Below are 25,111 nucleotides of genomic sequence, written 5' to 3'. Positions count from 1 at the left end.
GAAATGAAGATGTAGGAAATGAACATTATATGTGTGAATGAAATGGAACTGTTTAGTAGAAGGTAAAATAATCTTCCTGTTAGTAACTAAACTTACGTCCCTCATCGACTCCCACTCTAAAGTTAATCTCGGGAAGAAATATCTCACAACATTTAGAATCAAAGTCTGAACTCAACTACACCCATAAAAATGAGGAGTTACTTCTTTAATATTTTCTATTTGTAACAAGAGACTGAATGCAACTTAAAGTTCTCTTATTTCAAAGTCTATAATAAATTAATAATATATTATGAAACACTTTGCTCTAGAAGGTTAAAAGGGACAAATAGCTTGAGGGTGTCTTATACAAGCCACAACATATAGTAATTCCAGAAGGCAGATAAATTGTCTCTGGGCTAGTCTGATTTATTCAGGAAAAAAGTCTCTCAAGGATGGGACAGAAGCTAACATCTGGTCTTAACTTTGAGAGAAAGCAGCAAAGAATGCATTACCTATCCCAGTTTCATCAGACACCCTAATTTCTAGTTATCTACTACTTTCTTTCCATTCTGCTTCCGTTACTCAACCGTTGGTTTGCTTTATCCCTCTCAATATTAATTTTCTTTCTATTATTGATTAGCACCTTCAGTAAAAATATTTATTTAAAGAATGTCAGTAAGGAAGCTAAAATATATGTATAGAGGTATATATTGCTTCTGCTTTTATTTGTTCAAAGCCCACAGAGAACCTTTTTGTAGGAGCTAATAAAAGAAGAGTCACTGAGTTTGCAAAAATATGAGTTCGATCATAAAATTTGGCACCTATCAAAATTCCAAGCACTAAGCAAAGTATATTCTTTGCTTCCATAAATCAAGCCAAGGAAACATAGAAAATGATGATGTACTGCATGTAATTTGTGCAGCCATATTATTCTAAAAATGAGTTAAAAGAGCTGTTTCTGATTTCTAACATTTTGTTATACCTTATACAAATGCCACATATATATATATCCCTCCATCTCTCGGATAGAAGTCTAACTTCCCAAAAATCTGTAATTGTGTAATCTGTATACAAATCTTAGTTCTTAATATTATCAAGAGGGCTTATATTTCTGGACTTTTTAGCGAGCCCCAAGGCTATGATCTTAAAAAGCAGCAGGCTTAAGTTAGATTCCTGAATCCATAGTTTGGAATCTTCCTCTCTTTCTGCCTCTCGATCACCTAACAGCTTGTAAGGACAGATTGTTGCGATACTGGGTGTTCAGTACCTAGGAAAATCTGACAGATACCCAAAATAAAATTTTAGGACCCTAACATTAGGACACTGTTTTGGAAAATATTTAGAAGATATTATCAGGGTAGAGAAGATTTCATGAAATTAATGTCCACATGCTCTGATCATTAAAATCTACCCTTTGGGTGAGTCCCCCAAGCAGGAATGTGCATTTCCCAGAGACAAATAGCAGTGGAGCATATTTGTGCCACTGCTAGCTGTCCCCAGGCGCACCCCTGCACATGCCCTCTGGTGCAGGGCAAATTGCCCCGGGTAAGGTAAGGGAGGCTGGGGCTAGTACCTAGACTGGCCCCAGCAGCCTTACCTGGGGTCTTGGAGGCCTCCTGGGCTGCAGCAGTGGCAATCCAAGTACACAGAACCTGGCCAGCAGCCAAAGTGTGGCTCTGACCAGCCAGGCTCTGATTTCGGGAGATGCACACTTCAGCTTCATGCGCCACCCTGCTTGTTTCTGCTGTGGGTTTTTTAGATACCGGTATTCTGGTATCAGAATCATGATCGCAAGCGTTTCATAGCACCTCAGAAGCTATAAGGTGCCACAAACCACACGTTCCCCCTTGTGGGGATACAGCCTTTGTGCAGAAATGTATACCATACCAAATGCCAGTGGGCAGAACCATCAGAGAGGATTATAAATCCTCTCACCAGCATGAAAGCTTCATTCCCTTCCCCCCGGACTTTCTCTTTTTGGTTCATGAACAAAGGATTCCAAACTAAACAACAAAAAGAAGCTACTGTGACCGATAGGTCACAATTGCCACAGACCTCTGACTTCTTAGTAAGATTGGAAGAAAAAGGATGCACCCCCTTTTACCTAGGTAGCCATCACCCCACCAGCTTATTCTTGCCACCTGTATCTCCATCCCCAATCAGCTGTGTGATAGGCCCTCATGTACCACGCTTCTTGCATGTCTGGTGTACTTTTCTGTAAGGTAGACCAGCACTTTTCCAGAGGAAGCAAAATAATTTAATCTAGGGATATTATCTGTTTAAGACTGAGTCTGAACTGCACTGTAGTCCTATCTTTTACAGCAGGTAAGAAGCATAAAACCTGAGAGATGGAGCTGATTATGCTTGATAGTAGGAAGCAAATGTGGTGACTGCTCAGAATACTACTAGGTCTGGAATTATCACTTCTAAATTTTCTGTGTACTCACCAACGACTGCCACAGTGTGGGAATTCAGTACTTGTGAATAATGTAAAAGATTGATCTGTGTTGCAGAGCTGAATGTAAAGAACTTCATTCTGGGTTGAAGGATATTTTGAATGTTAACATTCTCTGCACAGCCAGCATCTATTAGCCCTATCTGCATAATTTTTACACTTGGACCTGACTGAATACAGATTTCTTCAAAGCCCTTTCAGGGTTTTGCATCTGGTATTCTGGTTTGTGTCCCTCTCTAATATATAACGTATATATCCCACAGAGATCAGATACAAAGCCTTTTCCTGGGTAATGGGGTAAATGGAGGTATAAAGATATGCCTTTCATTTCTGGAAGGTAGTTTGAATCCAGCCCAGGTTGCTGCCCAGTGAAATGGTAACATCTAATGGCTCTTCAGTACCCTATAGCTTTATCTATCCGGTTCCTTATTTGTTTCTCAGGATACTGCCCCAATTTTTATCTTGCTCGTACTAAGCTCACATAACCCTTATATTGTTCTTCAGGATGGTTGTCTCATTTTTCTGGTCCTGCAACTTCTGGAACAGGAAAACTATATTCTTATAATACCTGTTCTGAAAAAGACAAGAGCCTTCAACATGTACATTGGGATGCAGGCAGCTGAAGGTCTGAAAGCTTTTACAGTTCTGTAAGGGCTCACGGTTTACAACACACATCCAATTAAAAAAAGAAACTAGATTTGCATTTTCCCATAGCTGATTAGAACTGAGCAATGAACAAAATGTGGCACAACAAACATTTCTCCAGAAATGTTACAAAAGACCAAAAATACATAGTCTTACATACAGAGGAACATCCTTGCCTTACTTGTGACATCTCAAAGAGGTCAGCCAGCTCAGCAGAACACTCAAGCATGTATTTAAATTCAACTGTGTTCAACAAAGCACTTAGCAGTGTGCTCACCTTAGTCATTGATTTGACTCAATTTTGATTGGACTTAAGCACGTACTTAAAGTTAAGCAAGTGTTTAAGTGCTTTCCTGAATCAAGGCATGACCTGTATAAGCTGAAGCAATTTTACCTAACCCACATGAATTGAACCCAGCATATAAGCCACGTATACCTGAGCCCATCAGCATGTCTTTGAACAAGATTGAGGAGACAAATAAAAATTCATTCTATATAAATAAACTAAAGCACAGAAAACCACACACAACACCAGGAACTATAAATTGTATGCATTTATTTTAAAGCTGAAAGCAAATATTTTTCTAATCTTGTTTTCAAGACTATCAGACAGCTTTTTATATCACATTGTTCACAGTGTTTGCTCCAAGGTAAGTCTGCTCTACTTTGTCTCTTTTTTTAATTATTTATTTTTCTTTCAAAATAGATTTGAATAATTTAAAGGCAGAGATAAATTCCAAGACTGGAATATTGGTATAGAGGGTTTTTTATAAGGAAGGATATATGGAAAGTGGGGAAAGGAGGAGATATTGTATTGTCAATTGAGAATATATATATATATTTACTCTGAGGTTCAAGAGAGGTGAAAGACAGGACTGTTGAATGCTTCTGTTGAATGTGAAGGTAAAACAAGGGGAAAAAACCAGGTGATATCATGGTAGAAATCTGATACTGTCCAGCAGGAACTGATAGAAGTTTTCTTTGAGCAGTGTCTAAAGGAGCAGTATCTGGTAGTAATGGGGCTTTAATTACCCGTGTAACTGCTGGAAAAAAATACAGGGCATTTTCCAACAAACTTCTGGACTATATTAGGAACAACCTTTGTTTCAAAATGTGGAGGAATCATAGAAAATATGGCTGACAGGGGTTTTCAGAAGGTGATCTAATGCAACTCCCTGCTCAAGGCAGAATCCACCTTGCCCCAAATGTTTGTCTCACCTGCACTTCACTTGCAGTGACAAAAATTTCACAGCCTCTGTAGTTAATTTGTTCCAGTGGTTAACCACTACTGTTGTTAAAAAAAGTTTTTCCTAATATCTAGCCCAGTCTCCTTTGCTGAATCATAAGACCATTATTTCTTGTCCTATTCCCCATGGACACAGAGAACAATTGACCATTATCCTCTTTTAACAACTCTTTTTGTATTTGAAAATTATTAACAAATCTTCCACTCAGTCTTCTCCTTCCTAGAATAAACAATTACCAGTTTTTATAACCTTCCTCATTTGTTCTAGTTTCCTGACCTTTTTTCATAATGGTGCTCTCTAGACTCTTTCCAATTTGTTCACATCTTTCTTGAAGTGCAGTGCCCAAACTAAACACGATACTCCAGGTGAAGCCCCCTTAACTAGCGCTGAACAGCAGCAAAAAATTATTTCTTGTGACTGCCATGCAGCATGCATATCATTAGATCCCAGCATGCTACTAGCTTTTTTTTTTGCAATCCTATTATGTAGCCTTTTGTACTCACTCTTCTTGATTTTTATCTGATTTCAGACCATATTTTTTCCAAAGTATAAAGGTTATTTTGAATTGTTAATCCTGTCCTCCAAACAAGCTTCTATGGCAGCCAGCTTGGTGTCTTTTACAAATCATTAAAACATACTTTCAGTTCTATCCTCCACGTCATTATTAAAAAAATATTCACCAGTACTGGACATAGAACAGACCTCTGGGGGGGTCCAACTTGTCTCCTCCTCTAAGTTTACATTGAGCCATTTATGACTACACTTTGAGTACAATTATCCAATCAGTTCCCCCTCATCCCTCCTTGTTTTATTTAGACAATGTTTCCTTAGTTTGCTTATGAGAATGTAGTGAGCTGCAAAGGGCTCATCCAACTCCTAAGCATCCAAGGTCTTACTAGTATGAGCAATGGGGCCCCAGGCCACACACCCCACCCTCCACCCCTGTGCTGCACCACTTGGGCAGTCAGCTTGCCACATACCTTGCCATGGGCAACTGGTGCCTCCTGAGTCTGGGGGGGGCACCTGCAAAAGCTGGCAGCAGTGGCAGGGACAGGGCTGGCAAGCACATACAGAAACCGGCAGCAGTGGCAGGGATGAGGCTGTCGAGCACCCACAGAAGCCACCAGTGGCATTGGCGGCAGAGACGGGGCTGGTGTTCACTCGCAGAAGCCACTGGTGATGGAGACGGAGCTGGTGAACACCCGCAAAAGATGCTGGCAGAGTCAGCAGTGGGGTCAGCCACGTTGGGGGGTCACATGCCCTGCCATGCCCCCCTATGCGCCCCCACCAGTCGCCTATGTACGCTGCTTCACCTTGACCACAAGCAGCCCACACCTCAGTTTCCTTGCTGCTCCAGCACCATGGACTGCAGTCCCCTGCCTGTTGGCGTAAGAGCAGGAAGTGAAAGCTGAGGAAGGGAGGGGTAGCCTAGAGACCCCAGCTGCAGCATCACCCAGAGCAGTAAGGAGGGGCAGCGACTGGGTACATGCCCCAGGACCACATTTTAACCCCTCATGAGCTGCATATGCCATGTAGGTTGCCGCTTGGACAGCCCTGAGCTACAACGTCAAAAACACCTACCCAAGTTGAGGTACATCATGTTCACTCCTCTCATCCCAATCACAAAGCCTATCACATAGCTATAGATGCTTAATTAGGCATGAATTGCTCTTGAGAAATCCATGTTTGCTGTTATAACCTTGTTATTCTTTAAGTACTTTTAAATCACTTGTGAATTAGATGATCTAGTATTATTCCCAGTGGCAAAGTTAAACTGGCTGGTCTGCAATTCTCAGGGTCATCCCTTTTCCTGTTTCCAGTCTTCTGGGACCTCCCCTGACTTCCTGATTTCTCCAAGGTAACAATCAATGGCTTCTCCATTCCCTCAGGCAATTCCTAGTGTCCCTAGTATAAATATCATCAAACACTGCTGCTTTGAAAATATATGACTTATCTAAGTAATCTCTAACTAGTTATGTCCCTACTTTAGAAGTATCTACCCCCTTCTACTTGCTTCTAATTGTGATCATCATATAGCAGTTGACCTTTTTGTGAAGATTTAACTGAAGGGCCATTACACACTTCAGCCTGCTCTGCATTGTCCTTAGGCATTATTAGGTTCCCCTCTAAAGTTAGTAAGTAAATGGCTATTTTTGAATTGATTCTGATTAATAATGAGTAGATGATTGAGAATCTGAAGACGGAAGATAATTTGGGTGAAAGTGATCATGAATGATAAAGTAAATGATGCTAAAGGGAGAGCAGCAGAATAAAGATAAGGTACTTAGAAAGCAGACTTTGAAACACTATAGGAGCTCATAGATAGGATCTCTTGGGAATTTAATGTAATGAATAAAAGATAAAAGAAAGCTGACAGTTACCGGAAGAGACAGTATCAAAGACACAATGGCAAACAATCCCAATCCTGACTAAAGGATTATCAGGAATCCTTCAATACAAAAATATGGAAATACGACAATGTTTAAGGATGAAATTAAAGAAGTAGCACAAGCATGTAGAGTTTAATTTAGAAAGGCAGAAGTGCAAAATACAAGAAATATAAAAGGCAACAAGTAATGGTTCTATACATGCATTAGAATAAAAGGAAAACAAAAGAAAGGGCAGGTCTGGGGGCACAGAAATGAAATAATGGATGATGGGGAGAAATATTTAATAGACTTCTTTGCATCAACTTTCACCCACTCCCCCCCAAAAAATTAATTGTGACAAGATGTTTAACTAAATTAATTTTAACAAGGAGATAAGAATACCTACCACTTCATGGAAAGAACAGGTTAAAGAATATTTAGGTATGATACATATATTCAGATTAACAGGACCTGGTGACATTCACTCCAGACTACTTAAGGAACAATCTCTGAACCATGAGCAATTACCTTTGAGAATTTATGATTGATGTGTGGAGTCCCAGAGGACGGTAGAAGGGCAAACATAGTACCCAGAGTAAGATTCAGAGAGGTAGTTCAGGTGTCTTCAATTTAGGCATTACATGTCTAAAAAGTAAAAACCTAGTCCCAGCTCCCAGGATTGTTATGAATTTTACACTAGACAGGCTTTGGATAAAAACCAGAAATAATGCTTAAGACAAGAACCAGAATTTTATGACTCTTCCCTTACTTTGCTTTCATTTGTTCAGATAGCTCTCTTCTTTTAATGACTAGCTTGTGTAGTAATAAAAATAATTGAAAAAAAAATCTGTTGAGGTTAAGAAGTAAACTCCAAACCCCTCTCATGCATTCCTTCCTAACCCATCCTACAGTCTTTTTCAAACTGAGGTGTTGGACACGCTGGAAAATTGCATATTTTAAGTAATAGCAAATATATTCCTAATATGTCATTGTTGTATTTTGCTTTGGTGGATTTAATAAATGTTTTCAAGTTCGTGATACCTTAGGCATCATGTTGAAACTTAAGTCTACCTGCCATAAAAAGATACAGGTCTCCAAAAGCTAGAACAGGAATTTTCAACCTTTTTTTTCAACCTTTTGACTCAGTGTTTCAGCTCCTGTACCCCTTTATTTTATTATTTTCTTGTTTTTAAGGAGGGGGGCAGATTGAGGTCCCCAGTGAAGGAGGAAGTGGGGCTGGGGCAGATGCTGCACAGCCAGGCTGAGCATGGGATGGAGCTGTGAGCAGCTCATCCTGGGGGCCGTGGATAGTAGGGGTGGCTCCTGCTGCTGTGCACACCCTGGGAGGGCATGGGGGGCTTTTCCCAGTGGGGGCCTGGGCCAGGCTGAGCCCAGAGCTGGGGCTGGGGCAGGTGGTGCCCAGCCAGGCAGACCACAGGATGGAGCCAGGGGGGCAGAGGTAGCTCCCACTGCTGCATACACTCCAGGGGAGCATGGGGATCATGTGCCCCCAGATCTGCATGCAGGGCAGGGAAGGGTGCCACAGTGGTGGGGCAGGGAGTAGGGCTGGGGCAGGGGCTGCACATCCAGGGCAGGGTGTGGGACTGAGCCATGCAAAGGGGGGATTAGGGGGCATCTCCCACCACTACGTGCACCCCCAGGAAGGCATGGGGGCACGTGCCCCCAGATCTGCACATGGGGCAGGGTGGGCTGTGGGCTGGGCCCAAGGTGGCACCAAGCTCTTCCCAGTGGGAGCTGGGCTGGACTGCGCTTGGGGTGGGCAGTGGCAGTGCTGGGAGGGGGGCTATGGCAGGCGCTGCAGTCACACCAGATTTTGCTGTATCCCCCCCAACCCCCACTCCCAGTGCAGCCTTACCCATTCCACCACTGGGAACAGCCCAGTGCTGCCCCAACCCCAGCCCTAGCCCCAGCCCACAGTGGCCCACAGCCCAACCTCACCCCATGTGCAGATCCAGGACATGTACCCCCCATGACTCCTGGGGTGTGTGCAGCAGTGGGAGCCACCAACCCCTCCCTGCACCACCTGGAAAAGCTGCTGACAGCTCCATCCCATGCTGCATCCCATGCTCCACCCATCTGTGCAGCACCTGTTGCAGCCCCAGCCCTAGCCCCATTCCTTCCCTCACCATGGGGACCTATGGGAGTAGGGCTATGGGAGGGGCTGCAGCCACTCCAGAATTCACCATAGACCCCTCAACCCCTCCTCCCAGTGCCACTGCCAGTGCCTGCCCTGAGTGCAGGCCAGTCCAGCCCCCTCCAGGAACAGTCCTGTGTTGCCCCAGCCTGCAGCCCACCCTGCCCCATGTGCAGATCGGGGGTCACACACCTCCATGCCATGCCTTCCTGGGGGAGCACATAGCAGCTCTGGGAGCTGCCGCCCACTCCTCCCATGCATGGCTCAGTCCTGAACCCCATCCCAGCCGCATAGGCCCAGCCCCAGCCTCACTCCCTCCCCCACTGCTGGGGCCTCGATCTGCCCCATCCCTTATGCCCTTTCCCTCACAATAGATTTACCAGCTGGACCCAGCTGCTCTCCACATGGCTGGGCTGTGCTCCTTGCCACCTGCGTGCTGCGCTGCGGCTGCGCGCATACATGCAGCATTTATCAGCCACATCTGTTCTGCGTACCCTTTTAAGTACCCCTACAACCCTTTTAAGTAGCCCAAGGGGTGTGCGTACCCACAGTTGACAACCACCAAGTGAGAGGATAATTCAAGCAATATTGATTTAATCAATAGCAGTCTAAAGCAATGGCATATAAGTGAGCAGTCCTCATTCCATCCAGTAATAGGCTACTGTTTACTGACAGAGGTCAAATCCTTACAAGCAGTTGATTCCTGACGGTCCATATCTGATTGTAGGGGTTGTTGACATGTATACTGTCATCACCTCTGTGGGATTTGCCTAAGATTCACAGCCTGACAATGAACACACTTATTTTTTTATATGCATGAACACAAGCTCTCTGTTAGAATAAGCCTTGAATTTCCCCAATTTAATCCAAATCATTTTAATAATTACATCTTGTCCAACTTTTCACTTTTAATTTATATTTTACCCTCAACTTTGTGTCACTCAAGTATTTCCTTCAAAGAGAAAACGACTTTGCTGGCAAGAGACTATTTTCCCGCTTCCTCAAGCCATAATGTTCTTTCAGCATTTTCATCATCTGATATTCTGCAGCTAATGTTCATTTACATATATGCAGAGATCGTGGCAGGGAATTCAGCAGAGCTTGCAGCTAAGACACACATTTCCTTCAATCAAGATGGAAAGAAAATTGATCATGGGATAAGAAACATTGCTGATCCACAAGACTATGCCAAATGCAAGCAGAAAACAAATGGTTTTTAAGGTTAATGTTTTTACTCACTTCTGAAAACTGATACAATGTTCAAAGGAACCTGATACAGTTAGATGTTATCTATAAAAACCTCAAAACATAAAAACTAGAGGTCTGTAATGTTGCTATAGTATAAACTATAAGATGGCCAAGAGGGCCAAGTTCCTCCCTGGTATAATGCCATTGTTTATTGGCAGGGAAGGATTTCTATCTGGCAACAACGATGATAATCACAGATGGTAAAATCTCTGCTACTAATAAAGATATACTAGGAGGAATATATGCAGTTTAGTACAAATGCAGCAAATATTGTAGTAATATATCATTTTCTAGATATCAAAGTCTACTACCTTGTATGGAGAGAGATGATGATTTCCATTAGGGATTCCTACAGGCTTTTTCATTTATTTTAATATTAAAATAATTAGCTAGTAATAATTAGTCTGTCCTATTGCTTGCTGCCAAAAAATCAATAATGTTCTAATGTAATGTTTAAACTGATGTAAAGCCAGGTTTTCCTCACAGCCACTCCAAAACCTCAGCTCAGAACCAACTGTCTTCCATGTACCTAAGCAAGCTCTTCTTCTTACTATGAAATCATTCCAGTTATAAACAAAAAAGCAAACTTGACTGTTTCTGTATCCTGATTATTTCACCCACTGGGAGTGGGTGTTGCGGGGAGCTACAGTGAATTTCCATCCTCAGTACATCATGATAGTGCTGGGAACACTGTGATGCTGGAGGGTCCAACGTTTGGGTACAGAACTAATTTGTCTGTCACTTGCACCAGTTTTACACCAGTGTAACTCCATTGACACCTTGTAGAGACATATTCCCCTGTATTTGCTATTGTTTTGGCCCAATGGCTCTTGCATTCCTTCAACACTGTAGCTCAGCTTCAACAAGAAAGGTTAAAGGATGCCCTCAGCCCTACCTAGCACATAGTCTAGTGCAGGGTTGGCCAACCTGCAGCACACATACCATATGACACAGGTATCCTCTGTGTGTGCCATATGACAGATCAGGGAGAGAGAAGGGAACACAGCCACAGATAGGGCAGGGAACAGAAAACAAGGTAGCAGATTGGGCAATGTGATAGGGTGCGCTTGCTAGCCTCTAGGGAGGAAGAGGTTTGTGATGGGGTGGACTAACTACACCCTGGCAAGGAATGAGTTAAAGAGAGCTGCTGGGTTGGCCACACTCTGATATGCTTGCAGCCAGTGCCAGGCCTCCAGGCCTGGTATAGAAGAGGGAAGTCAGGTTCAGAGAGCAGAGGACTCTCAGTGCTGACTGAGTCTGGCTTTTGACAAGATGTCCTCTGAGGAGCAAACCCTGTGGATTCCCAGGCCAGGGCGGGTGCCCAAGTATACTGTAGCATAAGGACTGGGGTGTTGTCCCAGTGCCCCATTACAGGCAGGGAGCACAGATCTGAGAGCAAAAAGGAGAGGAAGAGGATCAGAGGGGCACTTGGGGAGGGTGCAGAAATAGTTTGTAGTGTAGGCACTTTCCTGAGAAGCAGAAGATATGAGATCAAACCTTCTCAGATTGAGGGACTAGAACCAAGTCTCCTTCCTCCTAAGTCAGTAGACTATTGGAAAAAAAACCACGGGTAACATCTCCTCACTTTTTGTGACTAAAATGCCATGAGGCTAAGATGATGACATGCTATAAAAGAAGATATGTTAACAATTTGCCATGGACTCCAACAGGGTAGGTTAGGCTTTTTAGACTTAGAAACTCAGGGGGTCTTTATAACTTGTTCTTGACAGTTGTACTATTGATCACCTCCCACCCACTCAGAGCTGCTCCAGGGGAGCACTCTGTAGCCACACTCAAGCACATTGGAGACAGACCTCAACAGTAGCTGCAGAGAGGTATACTCAATACTTAACAAACACTGAAGTACTACTTAGACATCGTAGTGACAGAAAAAAGATTTGGGCCATAACCACAAGGAGGGTTTTTTAACGGTTTCATAATAACTTTGGTAATATTCACCAACCTATTCTCCAAAATGCAAATACATGTCAGTAAGGTTCAAAGGGAATGGGAGACATTTTCACAGACCTGTATCTTGTATTTTGGCTTCTCTTCTACATAAAAGCACATAAACACCAACAGACACTCCCTATGCCTGAAGAAGGGCATCCGTGCCCGAAAGCTTGCAAAGAATAATTTTTCCAACTATTTAGTTGGTCTAATAAAAGATACCACATCTGCCTCAAGAACCTTATCTACTTTTGTCCTTAGAATAACATGGCTACAACAAACGACCGTAAAGTACAATTGATGTATTTCAATTTTAAAGCAACTTGGAAACATACCAGTGCCTCAATCATTATAATAAAATACATTCTGATTACCTGTATATCTTGTCATTTGATTTTGGTTATTTTAGCATAGAAAATCAGAGCTTCCCCTACCCCCTTCATTTACCAGAATGTGGGTCCAGCTGCGGGTGCTGCCCCCCACACTTTGTGGTGCTAAGCAGCCCTAATATGCTTGTGTCCTGCCCCAGCACATACTGTTGCCCCTCACTCCCAACCCACAGCCATCTGACCCTGCTGCTGTCCCTTACTCCCAATGCGCAGCCCCCTGGCCTCCCAGCTCTGCTGGAGGGGGCCCCCAGTTCCTAGCGCTATGGAACCAGGGCCAGGACCCACAGCCAATTCTCCATCTCCCCCACCCCCCAGCAGTGTCTGTGCCCCAGCCACCACCTGTGGGAAATAGAGGCTGCTGTGGCCAGAGCGGAGCAGGAAGCCCAGGTCCCCCTTGCTCTGCAGGTGGCATAGCTGAAGCAGAGCCCATGGGGAAAGAGTGAGAGTAGATGTGGGGTGCCTGCTGTGGATCTGGGGCTCCACCCTGCTGCCCTCACCTCAGGACCTCCACAGCAGAGTGGGGCAAAGAAGCTCAGTGCCACTGCCAGAAGCCCCACACTGGCCGCACTGCCATGGCAAGGTGCCCCCTGCCACCCCATGCCTCTCTCCTCAGGAGTGCACACAGCAGTGGGGAGCCACCCCTCTGCCACCCCACAGATGACCCCGGCTGGGCAGTGCCCCCAGCCCCAGCCCTGCCCTACTTTTTCCCTCCTGCCCTCCCTCATCGTGGGGGCCCCAATCTGCCCCCCTTCCAGCTTACCTGCAGGGAGCTGCGGGAGCAGCTCTCCACTGCTGCCTGGCTGCCATGTGCATGTACGTGATGTGGCACCTCCTGCTTCCGATTGCCCTCCTTCCACTCACTCCCAGCCCCAAGCAGCCCTTTGCAGATTGAAACTCTGCCAGCTTGCAAAGGGAAACCTGTCATTTCCCACTTCTTTCTCCTTTAAAGTAGAAAATCTGTGTTTCTCTCCTTCAAAGGAAAAAAATCCACATTTTTCCATTGTGAATGGAAAACATAGATCCCTGCTGATAACTTATATTTCAGCCTAGATGATTCAACCAGTGATACTGACCTCATTCATCTGCATGTCTAAAACTTTTTGGTTAAAAATGTGCTTAGCTCTTTTCTTCAATAATGTCCTGCTGCAGTGAATTGTAAAAGTTATTTTTATAACTCTTCTTTGGACCCTCAGTGTACAATAGTAGGGCTTGTATAAGGGTGATTAAAAGGATACAGAAGTATTTTATTTTATTTGTTTTGTATTTGGTAAATCATGTAATGTTCTTTATACCCACATCTATCCCATTTTGTGTGTGTATATGGATGTTGGCGTGTCTAGTAACACTCAACAGACTCCCTCCCATTATGTGGTGGGTATCTGTCAGAGTAGATTCCGTTTGCCTTCTCTACTGTGCCAGAGTGATATAGTGGCCACTTTGATTATTCATGGATGTTCACTCTGTGTGCAAAACAGAGCCATATGTGCTTCTCCCTGATAAATCTCATAAATGGATAGAGTTGCTCCCTACATTTGCAAGTGCTTGAAATCCAGAGAACAAATGAGATTACAGATCTTGAAATGAAACTGTGGAAAGCAGTGCTCAACCGAAAAATCTGCACTGATGGATTTTTATCGCTAATTACTACTTTGTGCAAGGCTTCCATCAGCTTGAGCTCTCATTTTAAGGTGCTCTGAATTTGATATGTGAATCATTCTACCACACCAATGTGAGATATCCCTAACTGTAAATATGAGATAATAGCTTTTGGGAAGGGTTTTCAAATCTTAGTTATTACATCTTGTGGCTTTTGGCTGTTTGGGTTTTTTTTATAGAACTCAAGGTGACTGAAGCACAAACCAAACAAGGAAAAGGCACATAAGTGTGCACCTATGTGAGTGTGATGAAGATGGACTGGCTTGTCTGCTTGCTTGTTTGTTCTTTTAACTGTCTCTAAATATAACTCCCTAATTAGTTGCTTTGTGCTACTTAAGATGCCCAAAAATAGCTGGCATCTAGCTAGCTGAAAACTCCCTTGGCTTGGGGGAGCTCTCTACTAGATTGAAATGGAAACACTAGACTTCTAAATCAACTGTCCTCTTTTTCATCCCTTTATTTGTATAGGGGTTGTGTATAGGTGAGTATTTCAATGTAGGCCTGTTCCACCAATTCTCAGTTGACCTATAGAGTCCTGCAGTTGGTACAAACTAGCCCTCAAAATTATAGTGGTATAAACATTGTCTTTATAGGTCCACTCGTGTATACTGAGAGGGATTCAGAAAAAGTGATAGTTTGATGTTCTACTGTCAGTAGTTTGCAAAGCAGTCTGGACCCTGTGTCTTTTGTTTGTGTATACATGTGCTGTACTTTCAAAGCTGCAATAAGGTAATTTGCACAACAATATAATAAATTGTTTCTTACATGGGCCTTTGTTCCTCTATCTTCCTTCTGCTTTTCCATATCCAGTAGGACTGTTAAAAGTACGCTGGTCCTCCAAAGATCTTCCAATCCCCACATTTTAGAAGGCTTCTTTTTTTAACCTGTCTTCCCCCGCCCCCACATCTGGCATTCTTTTCTATTCCCTCATCTTTCCAAAGAAACAAATCACCGATCTGAGAACAAGATGAGCACGATGAATGGTCTGAGGGTTCCTGTGACAAGCTGTTTAGCAGCATTCACACATTCATTAGAATCTGACAGGCTACACCATGATCACTTCTGCTGTGGCTTCAGACTTGCTATTTTGGGACTTGTTAAACATGTACTTTAGTGTCTGTGCCACCCCACCCCCTGAAAGGAAAGAGAAATCTAGTAACCTGCTTGGGCTAGCAGTAGGTGTCATAAATCACTGGAAAACAATTTCTATTCCTAGACAGCAGTTCTCAGTCCACAAGGGCTGGAGATAACAGGCAATAAAATTGGAGAAAGGTATTTTAGGGTAATTTTTACAAGTTTGTAAAACTGTATTTTCTCTCTTCTTTTTTTTTCAATGTATGCAAAGAAAGCATTGGAAAATTAGCACATTTTACATTAAACTCATATGGTAAAACATTTAGGTAACTCTATACTTGACCATATGTTCCTATCAGAGAGAAAAAGGAAAAACCTTTGTTTTGTTTGAGTTTTTTATAATATTTTATGGACATACTGTATCACATGGAATCCTTCCTGAAAAAGGAGTGGTAAAAGGACTAGCAGCTGGCATTTCACAGACTTACAGGATTTAGCTTTTGAGACTACAGCTTTAGGAGCCAAATGAATCATGAGAGTTACAAGAAAAGGCTGATTCTCTTTGGAAATATTATAAATGGATGGACTTACTCTGAACATGTGCAATTTCTTTAAATCCAGGGAGTAAATGAGGTTAACAAGATTATCATTCTTTCTGGAGGAATCATCATGTTGGTCAGAAAATCCGGCGTGATTGATTTTGATCATTAAATATTGAATCATTAAATACTGATCATTAAATATTTGATCATTAAATATTGTATATAGAAATGTGCAATACAGTTCCATTTCGAGGTGCCTAACCTGAAAAGTAAAGACTTCAGAAAATGTGAAATTATAGGGGAAGGCTAGACTGCTACAGCCTACCCAGAGAATATCTGCTCTGTTTAAAATGAATTCTACCGTAAAAATTATGGGAGAAGAGAAAAGAAAACCTCAGCTTCCAAGAATTAGTCCACTAAATTGCTGGCATGATAAACTAATGTCTTCAGGCGGTCATTTCAGTTCATCCCATGAAGATAGTAAGGCTAGATGGTGTGCAGTCAGAATGGTAAGATGAAGAACTAATATGGTCTTTGAAACAAACAAAAAATAAACTGTTTTCATCTAAAGTTAAATTGAGTATTTTTACAGTTACATGACTCAGTGCTTTGATGAGTAGAAAATAGTCTGTTTGCAAATAAATTTATAAACGAAGGTACTGTACTTTATAAACTGAGCGGATATTTTATTTTTAAAAAGCCTAACTGGAATACTACTGGAATACAAGACTTCACCCCACACATCCATGTATTTGTTTCATCTACCTGTCATTAAGGCACCAGTTCTGAACCGGGGCTCCATGTACCCCCAGGGGGTACGTGAAGCCTCATCAGGGGGTATATGAGATATATTTCATACATTTTCTCACACAGGTCAAAGGGCCTAAAAAAACATCCTGACAACCTGAAATTCTCACTCTGAGACCAAGGGGAACATCAACTGAAAAAGGTTCAGAACTGCTGCATTAAGGCAAGGCTTGTCTTTTACTGTCTGCCCCATACAGCACCTGTCAGAAAAGATCTCTGAAGTCTGTTATAAAACAAATACAACTGAATAAGAAGAATAATATCCAGACCTGGTCACATACATAGGTGGATCTAGGATTTTAAAAGGTGGGGGAGGGAGGGGATACAGAAGCACTGACCAGTGCCTCAGGGCTGCACTCCCTTGCTCCCTGTTGCCCTTCCTATCCCCACTAGGAGGGAAGCCCACCACACCAAGGCAAAAACCATGGACTTCCCATATCGGGAAAGAACCCTCCCCCCTTCCCCTCCATGTTCAGTCACATCCCTCTTCTCCAGTTCCTCCCTCCCCTTCTTGACTTACACCTCTGAATTTGCCCTGCCACCACCGCTGTCCTGGCTTCTGTACCATTCTAGCTGAGGCCACAGGGTGGCTGTTCAGACAGCCAGGAGTGGCTGGGGACAGCAGCAGTAGCAGCTGGAAGGTTTCTTGTCCCTGCACCTGGGCTAGGAGGGTTGAGAACCTGCCTGTCACCAACACTGCTGCTATTCCCAGCTGAGCCCAGGGATTCTTGTTTGTTCTGGGGACTTAAAAAAAGTAACCAGCAGTAGTCCAAAAGAAAGAGTGCAACCACACCACTGCACCACCTCTGAACCTGGCCCTATCCACATAGGGGTTCTTTATTTTCCTCCTTCGATTGACACATAGAGGTTTCAAAACAGATATGTTTGAACAGGGATTAGGGATGAACAATAAGAAAAATAAACCTGAACCTCCAGGTAAAACTTGGACTGAAACTTCTCTGAGGTTTGTAAAAGTTTCTTTCCACTACTCTTGCATTTTTGTTCATCAGCTGAGAGTGGAAATGAAGAGGCCAAAGTTTTATAAGGAGGGTTCTTCATAGTAAGGCTAGTGGCCTACTCAGAAGTGGAAAGTATCAGTTATCTCATGTGAGACTTTCCTTTCACCTTAAATTTGCAAACTCTATGAAATCTGGTCATTTTTTCATCTGTGCTTAAATATTTTTTAATGATAAAATAGGAGATGAAGGAGGTAGCTGAGTGGAAAAAAAAGTGTTAAAATTAATTTGAACCCAGACGTTCCTGTTTTCAATGTAAACAACTTTGGCTTAGTAGAAGAAAGACAGAGAAAAATATGCAAATGTTTTAAAATGTTTAATAACGTTTCTGAGGGACAAAACTTAAGCAAAACAAAACAATGTGCATTACTTTATTCAAGGTTTTAGCATTAAAATAGTATTTTTGTCAGAGCTGCTTATTGCTGGTGTTGACACCTACCCAGTCCTTACTCTTATCTACAGCCTTCAGGAACCTTTATAGTAGAAACTAAATAGAAAGTCACTGCAGAAGCTGCATGGCATAGAATCCTTCTCCTCTTATGCATAAGATTTTAAGACCAAATCACAAATGATTTTGAATGTGAGGAGAGATTCCCCTTTATATAAATAAAGGACTTCAAGATTAAGGCCTGAATGAGAGAGAATTTTCCAAATTAGGTGCTTTGTGATGATCAAGAATGGAAGTAAATCCTTGCTGCATTTAATGATACTATGTCAGATCTTCCTCTTATTAAGCAAAGTGCCATTTCCATTTTACCTGTATTTCAATCATCAGCCACTACATCTATGTGGCTCTGCATTTAATTTCACCCTTCTTACTGCAGTTAAAATCGACAAGGTAAACGATCTTTCAAAATTTATTAAGGCATAAATCCCATAGGTGACATAATAATATACCGTGAGCATGTGGATGAATGATAGTTTGTTTTATTATTGTAAGTGGACAAATAAAATAGGAAAAGGGACTAAAGTTATGTTAATGTGTCTACATCTGCAAGGACTTAAGCTGCATTTACTGGATATGGAAGATTATTACAGAGGTGGAAAACAGATGACGTTCTTGTTCCTTCTTCAAGAGAGATATTGGGTTTTTTCTTCAGTGAAAATATATATTCTCAATGAAGTGTCACCAGCAAAGTGGATTCAGCCTAGCAGTTATATTACAGCACTCAATCCCAAGCAGCATGGCTGTTGTTTAGAAGAGAGGCCTAGCACTTTGAATTCTTGGGCATATTCCTTGATCTGTCACTGCCTCACTGTGAAATGTAGAGGAAGTCAGTTGCCTAAACAGTTGGTTTCCCAATTTATGAAGGAGGGATAATACTGCTACCTGGCCTGTTTCATGAAGGTGTTGTGGGCTTAATTAAGTAAAAGCACCCAGGATGGTTACCCTAAGGAGTGTGCTGTTACTGTTAGTGAGTCTGTGTGTGTCTCTGTGTGTGTGTGTGTGCATGCATATATGGATTTCATTATGGTAAAAGATACTGTGCCTGATACCCTCTGATTTACTCACAGAACAATACCAACCTCAAACCTGACTTGGCGGGAATTCTCTTTTTGTTACAGTTAAAAATTTTTATGCCTATTCTGTCCCTGGCATCTCTGTTCAGTTTTATTATTGTCAATCTGTGATCTGATGGATGCTGAATGAAGAACAGACTCCATGTCCTATTTTCCCTTCCAGTCTCCTTTAAAGGTTTAAGGTTGCACAGAGTGGATGATTTGTTGGTTTTGACTTCCTTTCACTTATTCAATATCTTTGCCTCACTAGCCCTTAAGTCATCCATGACAGTGGATGCAACAGCCAGTTTCAGTTGGCACATCTTTTAGTGTTCTTGCTTGCAAAGTGTTCATTTAATGCTTCAGCTCTTTTACCATCCTCTGTGACTTCATGTCCCATTCACTGCTATAATGTTGCCACTTCCTTTGTGTCTGCTGTCTTGCTGCCATGCAAGCCAGGACCTAGTCAATCTTTTCAGCATTTATGCGTATCACTTAAAGTCCCTTTCTTAACACAGAAGCCATGTGTTCCTGGAAAGTACATTGTTGAAATACAGCATTTTGCCAAATTAACTTGTGGAGTTCTGACTTCCATTCCCCAGACTGGCAGTACATTATGTCACGCTGGGCAAATTTCTTAACTTCTCTGTTCTTCAGTTTGCTAGTGAATAGAGAGAAAATCATAACGAATTCTATTTCACAAGGATAGCTTGAAGCATAAATAATGGTAAAAGTCTTGCTATGATGCAAATATGAAAATGTGATGATTTCTGATCTATATAGTAAATCTAAGACATTGTTCTGTATAACACGTGCCCATCCCTGAACCACAATACAGTACCTGCCTCATGGTAGAGCTATAAAACTGGTGTAAGCACAAACCCCCTGTTAAGTTGCTATGGCTAGCTCTACATTACCCATTTTTCAGTCTGAAAAGTAACCCACTGCAGTTGAAGCATTGCTGAGACCTTCATTCCAGGATCAGGGCACTGTCTCTGGTTCCTTTGCAGTGCTCCCACTTCTGCCACTCAGGAAACACAGGACATAGCAGACTGTTGAGCCCTCTCTGGTTGAGGCTGAAAATGAAGTGCAGTCTAACCAAAATTCAGCTAGTTTCTTAATAACATAAGCAAAAATTCTAACAAAGAGATATATGATAAACAAGAAAAGATTTTGTTCAGAATGAGCATGCCATAGAAATGTGCATGATAGAATTTCTATTTCAAAGGATGAGAGATTAATATACATGAGAGGAGTATAATTACCACCCAAGCAACTCTGGAGATAAATTAGTAACAGTGATTGCCTCAAGGGAACCTGATTTGCACATTACTGTAGATTTGGTATAGCTACGTATTCCTAGTCTTATGACATTGCAGTAGTCACCATTAAAAACACAGTAAAACATCTGTTGTCGTTGGTTCTGCTGCCACTCTTGTCTCCAATATATTCATGTGGCAGCATTAAAAATGGACCCACCTGGAGGAATAGGAAGGGCTGCCCTGCAGAGGGACAGAGTGAGAAGAGACAGAGCTGGTCCCAGTAGGGACACCGTTTGCCCTGAGGGCGAGTGAAGCTGTTTCAGAGGTTGCCCTCTTGGAAGTGGGAGGGGTGATGTAACCCCAGCAGGGGTTGAATGAGAGACATTAGCAAAACCGGGAAAAGTCCTGGCCTGGGATTGACTGAGAGGCTTGGTTAAAAGAAGAGAGCAGTTTTCCTGGAGGAGGAACAGAGGAGAGGGAGGGGGTGAGAGACAGGCTGGAGACCAGGGAAAGGCTTTCTCCACACCATCTCCCCTAAGGGCCCCTGGCAGAGCCCTGCAGAAGTAGCAGCAGAGGCTTCAGAAAAGAGAGATACACTGTGTCCATTCTCCCTCCCTTCCCCTCTGAGGTTTGCGGGGGCAGGCACAAGAGAGGAGCTGCCTGTGAGGGGCCTCTGAGCCTGGGAAGACCCTCCTGCAAGCCCCTGTATGGCCGGGTGAGCGCAGCAGGGGAGGGGATGCAGGACCAGCGGGAGAGGCTGGAGACTCCCCTGGTTTTTCCCCTGTGAGTGAGAAGGGGAAGGGCAGGCACAGGGACTAAAGGGGCAGGGTCTGCTCCAGCCACCAGAAGCCCCAGGGCCCAGGGAGGGGCTGCATTTGCCAGGCTGTGTGAGGCTGTGCTGGGCAGGGGAAACGGTTACCACCTACAGCCCAGACACTGTTCCCTGCTGAGCCAGGAAGGGGTCTGGGCAGGAATAAGCTTTCTTGCAGGGACTGCAGGGGAGGAGCCACCGCCTGCTGCATGGACACCCCGGAGCTCAAGCAAGGAACGCCAACACCAGGGACTGGTGCAGGGGCACAGACAGTCCTGCTCCCTGAGACACCCAGCCAGGGGCTGTGCATACAGGATCCTCAGTACACAGTGTACAAGTTATAGACAGCGTGAATAAGTTCTTGATGGTTTATTAGTTGGAGTATCGATGTATTTATGTATTGGTTCCTTGTTTATCATGCATAATTTGTCTACCTTCCCCTAATGTAATGAGTATCCAAGAAGCATTGACCCTTAAGCCACCATTGCCAGATAACATGGTGTAACATTTGTTCTATTGCATTGCTTATATGTTACCTTGTAAATAATTAAATCCTGTAAATAGTTTTATAATGGGCTGCAAGGTTGTTTGATTGTAAGGGGAGGCTCTCCACTCGGGGACCCTGAAGCAGCTACCCAGGGAGCTAGGCAGGGCCCCTGGCTACTCGGTGCCCCAAGATCCCACTGTTCAGGTGAAGGCACAGGTAGTGTCACACCCACAGTTACATTCAGACTACCTGTGCCTTCACCTTTAAAGCTAACACTTTGCCCCAGATCTATCCTTGCTGTTAATGTTGCTTCCCTACTGTTGTGGCCCCTGCCACCATGCCAGCAAATTCTCATGGTATGTGAAGCTCGCTAGGTTTATTGCACTGGGTCTCCCTACCTGACCTTACTTAATCTTACCTACTTACATTAGGTGATTCCTTTTCTTCACAACACTTATAGTTGGACATGTATGCTTTCATATATTTTAATCTTTTTTTGTACATGCATCCTCTCTTTGTATATGACCCCTTGTGCATGGGGTCCTTACAATCTTTTCCTCACCTCTGGCCACAGTGTTGTAAGCTGACTGTCTTTGTTTTTATGTATTTTTGTTTTATTTCATGTCCTGAATAATAAATTCTTTTCCACTGGCATTTCCCTGCCCTCTACACATACACATTTGGAATAAAAATAGCAGCTATTAGCTGTCGAGCTCCTTGTCTTTGGTGTTAGAGAAAAAATCCCTGGAAAGAGGCATTATTATCCATCACCGATTGCACAGGATGGGAAGAGTGCATGGCTAGGTCTCTGATATACCTATGGTGACCCAAACTGTAGGCAGCCAGGGGCTGGCAGGGTCCCATTGGGCCTGTTAATCCTTGCCTGCCCTGACTGGGTCCCCACTGTCCCCCACTGCCTAGTTCAAGCCCACCACCCCCACTTCTACCAGGCTGGATTGGACCCATCACTGCCCCCCCCCCCACCCCCTCAGTCCCTCCTGCCCTTGGGGCTCCCTCTCTGCTTCCCCTCCCATCCTCTCCACCTCCAGGACTCTCCCCTGCCTGCTGGGGCTTCTCCCACAGCCACCCCCTCCCCGCCCCAGCCCTCACAGCTCATCCATGCACTCTGGGTCCCCCGGCTTTCCTGTGGCTGCCAGGGCTGTCCTGAAGGACTAAGCAGAGAAGGAGAACCTGCCTGCTCAGCCACTACCACTAGGGCTGCTGCTACTCTCCTGGCTGAGCCTGGAGAGCAACAGAGGATGGTGGCAGTGGTGGCAGGCAGGTTCCCCTTCCCTGATTGCTCCCCAGGAGTTGCCACAGGGGCAGTGAATAGGAATCTGGGTGCTGACACGGGGCTGGGCTCAAGCTGGGGGTGTGAAGGGGACAGTAAAGCAGGTTGTGCTGCAGGCAAAAATCATGCCAGTAGTGGGGGTGGGCAGCATGGCACAGTGGACCCAATATGGACCACCCATTCCCCCACCTGCCCAATGTGAGCTTGCCACACTCTTCCCAGTATAGTGCTGGATTGGGCACCGGCACCCTAGATAGCCACTCACCACCCTTCCTGCAGTTCCCAGAAGTGTCCTAGGGAAGCAAGGAGGGTAGGGGAATCTGCCCATCGCTGCCACCACTCTCTAAACTGGGCTTAGCCAGGAGAGCAGTGGCAGCCTGGTGGAAGTGGTGACAACCTGGCAGGTGGGCTCCCATTTCCTACTTATTCCCAAGGACAGTATCAGCAACCACAGGTGAAATGGGGGAACATGAGGAGTGTGAGTAAGCTGTGAGGGCTAGGAAGAGAGGAGACCAAAGAGAGATCCCTCAGGGGCTAGGGACAGAGGGGCTGCCCCAAGGGGTAGAGGAGAAAAGGGGAAGGAGATTCCAGAGGGGCAGTAAGCAGGGTTTTTGTACCTTGGATGTTCCTGCCCTCACTGTCATTATGGGGAAAGATGGAGTGGTGCATCCTGGGGTGCTGGTTTTGAGCCTATAGAGCAGTCACATGTCTCTGTAACATAACCTGCCCCAAACCAATTAACTATAATCCTTCATGCTACAGGATTATCTCTAAACTGCTCAGAGGGCCCTTTGTATATGCTTTCCAGCCCTAATGTGTGGACACATCTGGTTTAAGAGCCCTTAACACATATTTAAGTTACCATGCACCTCAGTGTCCTTCAGCCCCAGCTGAGGACTTAGCTCCTTTTTTCACCAAATATGAAACAAAACCTTCATTCTTTTCCTTTCTAAGGAAAAATAACTTGCATTTCCCTGCAGGGTTTACAAGCCACTTTCCCATTCTCAGAACAAATCCCTGAAATTCCTTGTAGAGACTCTGTGAACACAGAACAGAGCATTTGTTGCCTATAAATATTGTTGTGACTGTACACTAATTCATTAGAGAGAGAAAATCAGATCATATCTTCTTAGCCCCATAGACTGGGGGAGGGAGGGCAGGCCACAGGAGTCTTACCTACACCAGGGACTCAAAAGGAGCCCCCAGCTGCTACAGCTACAGCTGAAGAACGGTCTGCCTGTCCCAGCAGTTGCTCCTACAGCAGCAGTGTGGTGTCAACACTTTGGATGCTGCTGCATGAGCAATGCCATAGGGCTGGTTTTGCTGCAGCAGTGCAGACTCTGCAAGGGTGGGGGTGCACTTGTGGCACCCCTTCTAAGTTAGTACCTGGGGCTAATGCCCCACTCACTTCTCCTGTTAAGCTCAATTGTCAAGTTCTGGCAAATGTTGAATGATTTGTGAATTTAGTTTTCTCTTCTTAAGTTTTTTCTTCTACAGAAGAGATATTTTATGGATTTACAAAAAGCATTTTCCCCATCTGTCTCTTTTAAGTATTGCATTTTCCTTGGCATATTATCTAGGTGGTTGTCTGAATTACCTCCAGTGTTGTCTAAATAACCTTTTGGTCTGTATCACATTAATATTATTCTTTTCCATGTACAGCCTGTTCCAAATTCATGTAACTTTCAGTTTCCATTTAGGGCTCAGTGTCCTGCTTTACTGTAGCTATGTACAGCAGCCAAGGGCCTTAAGATTACAATCTTTGAGTGTAATGAGCATAGGAGAAATTGATCTCATTACTCCCTTCTCATTATAGTCTCTTATTCCAAGGATGGATTAATGTTTAGGGGCCATTTTGCATTCCCTTTGCAGTCTTTGTCACCAAGTGAGATGTCAGAATGTAAGTGCCTTTAAGCCTTGGGTGAAATATAGTAATGTGTTTTACTCCTCTGACCTTTCAGTCTTTGGTTGTTTAATTGTCTGGCAATACCAAACCCATCCCTACAGATTAGCAAGGCTGTTTAAAAGGGGGAAGAAAGGAAGGAGGACCCACCAGTTAGGCTCATAGCCTGGAACTTGAGAAACCTAGGTTTAATACCCTACTTTCCCACAGATTTGAATAAGTGTCAGAACCCATCCAAGGGGTGCTCCCAGAACCTCAAGTTTCTCCCCACTGTCTTGCTAATTGTCCTGAGAAACATACCAAGAAGGGTATACCCTGAGATAAC

Source organism: Crocodylus siamensis, chromosome 2 (assembly GCF_052110815.1).
Source record: "Crocodylus siamensis isolate JL-2025a chromosome 2, ASM5211081v1, whole genome shotgun sequence".
Lineage (NCBI taxonomy): Eukaryota > Metazoa > Chordata > Crocodylia > Crocodylidae > Crocodylus > Crocodylus siamensis.
The sequence above is the reverse complement of the archived record's forward strand: the minus strand, read 5'-3'. Positions refer to the sequence as shown.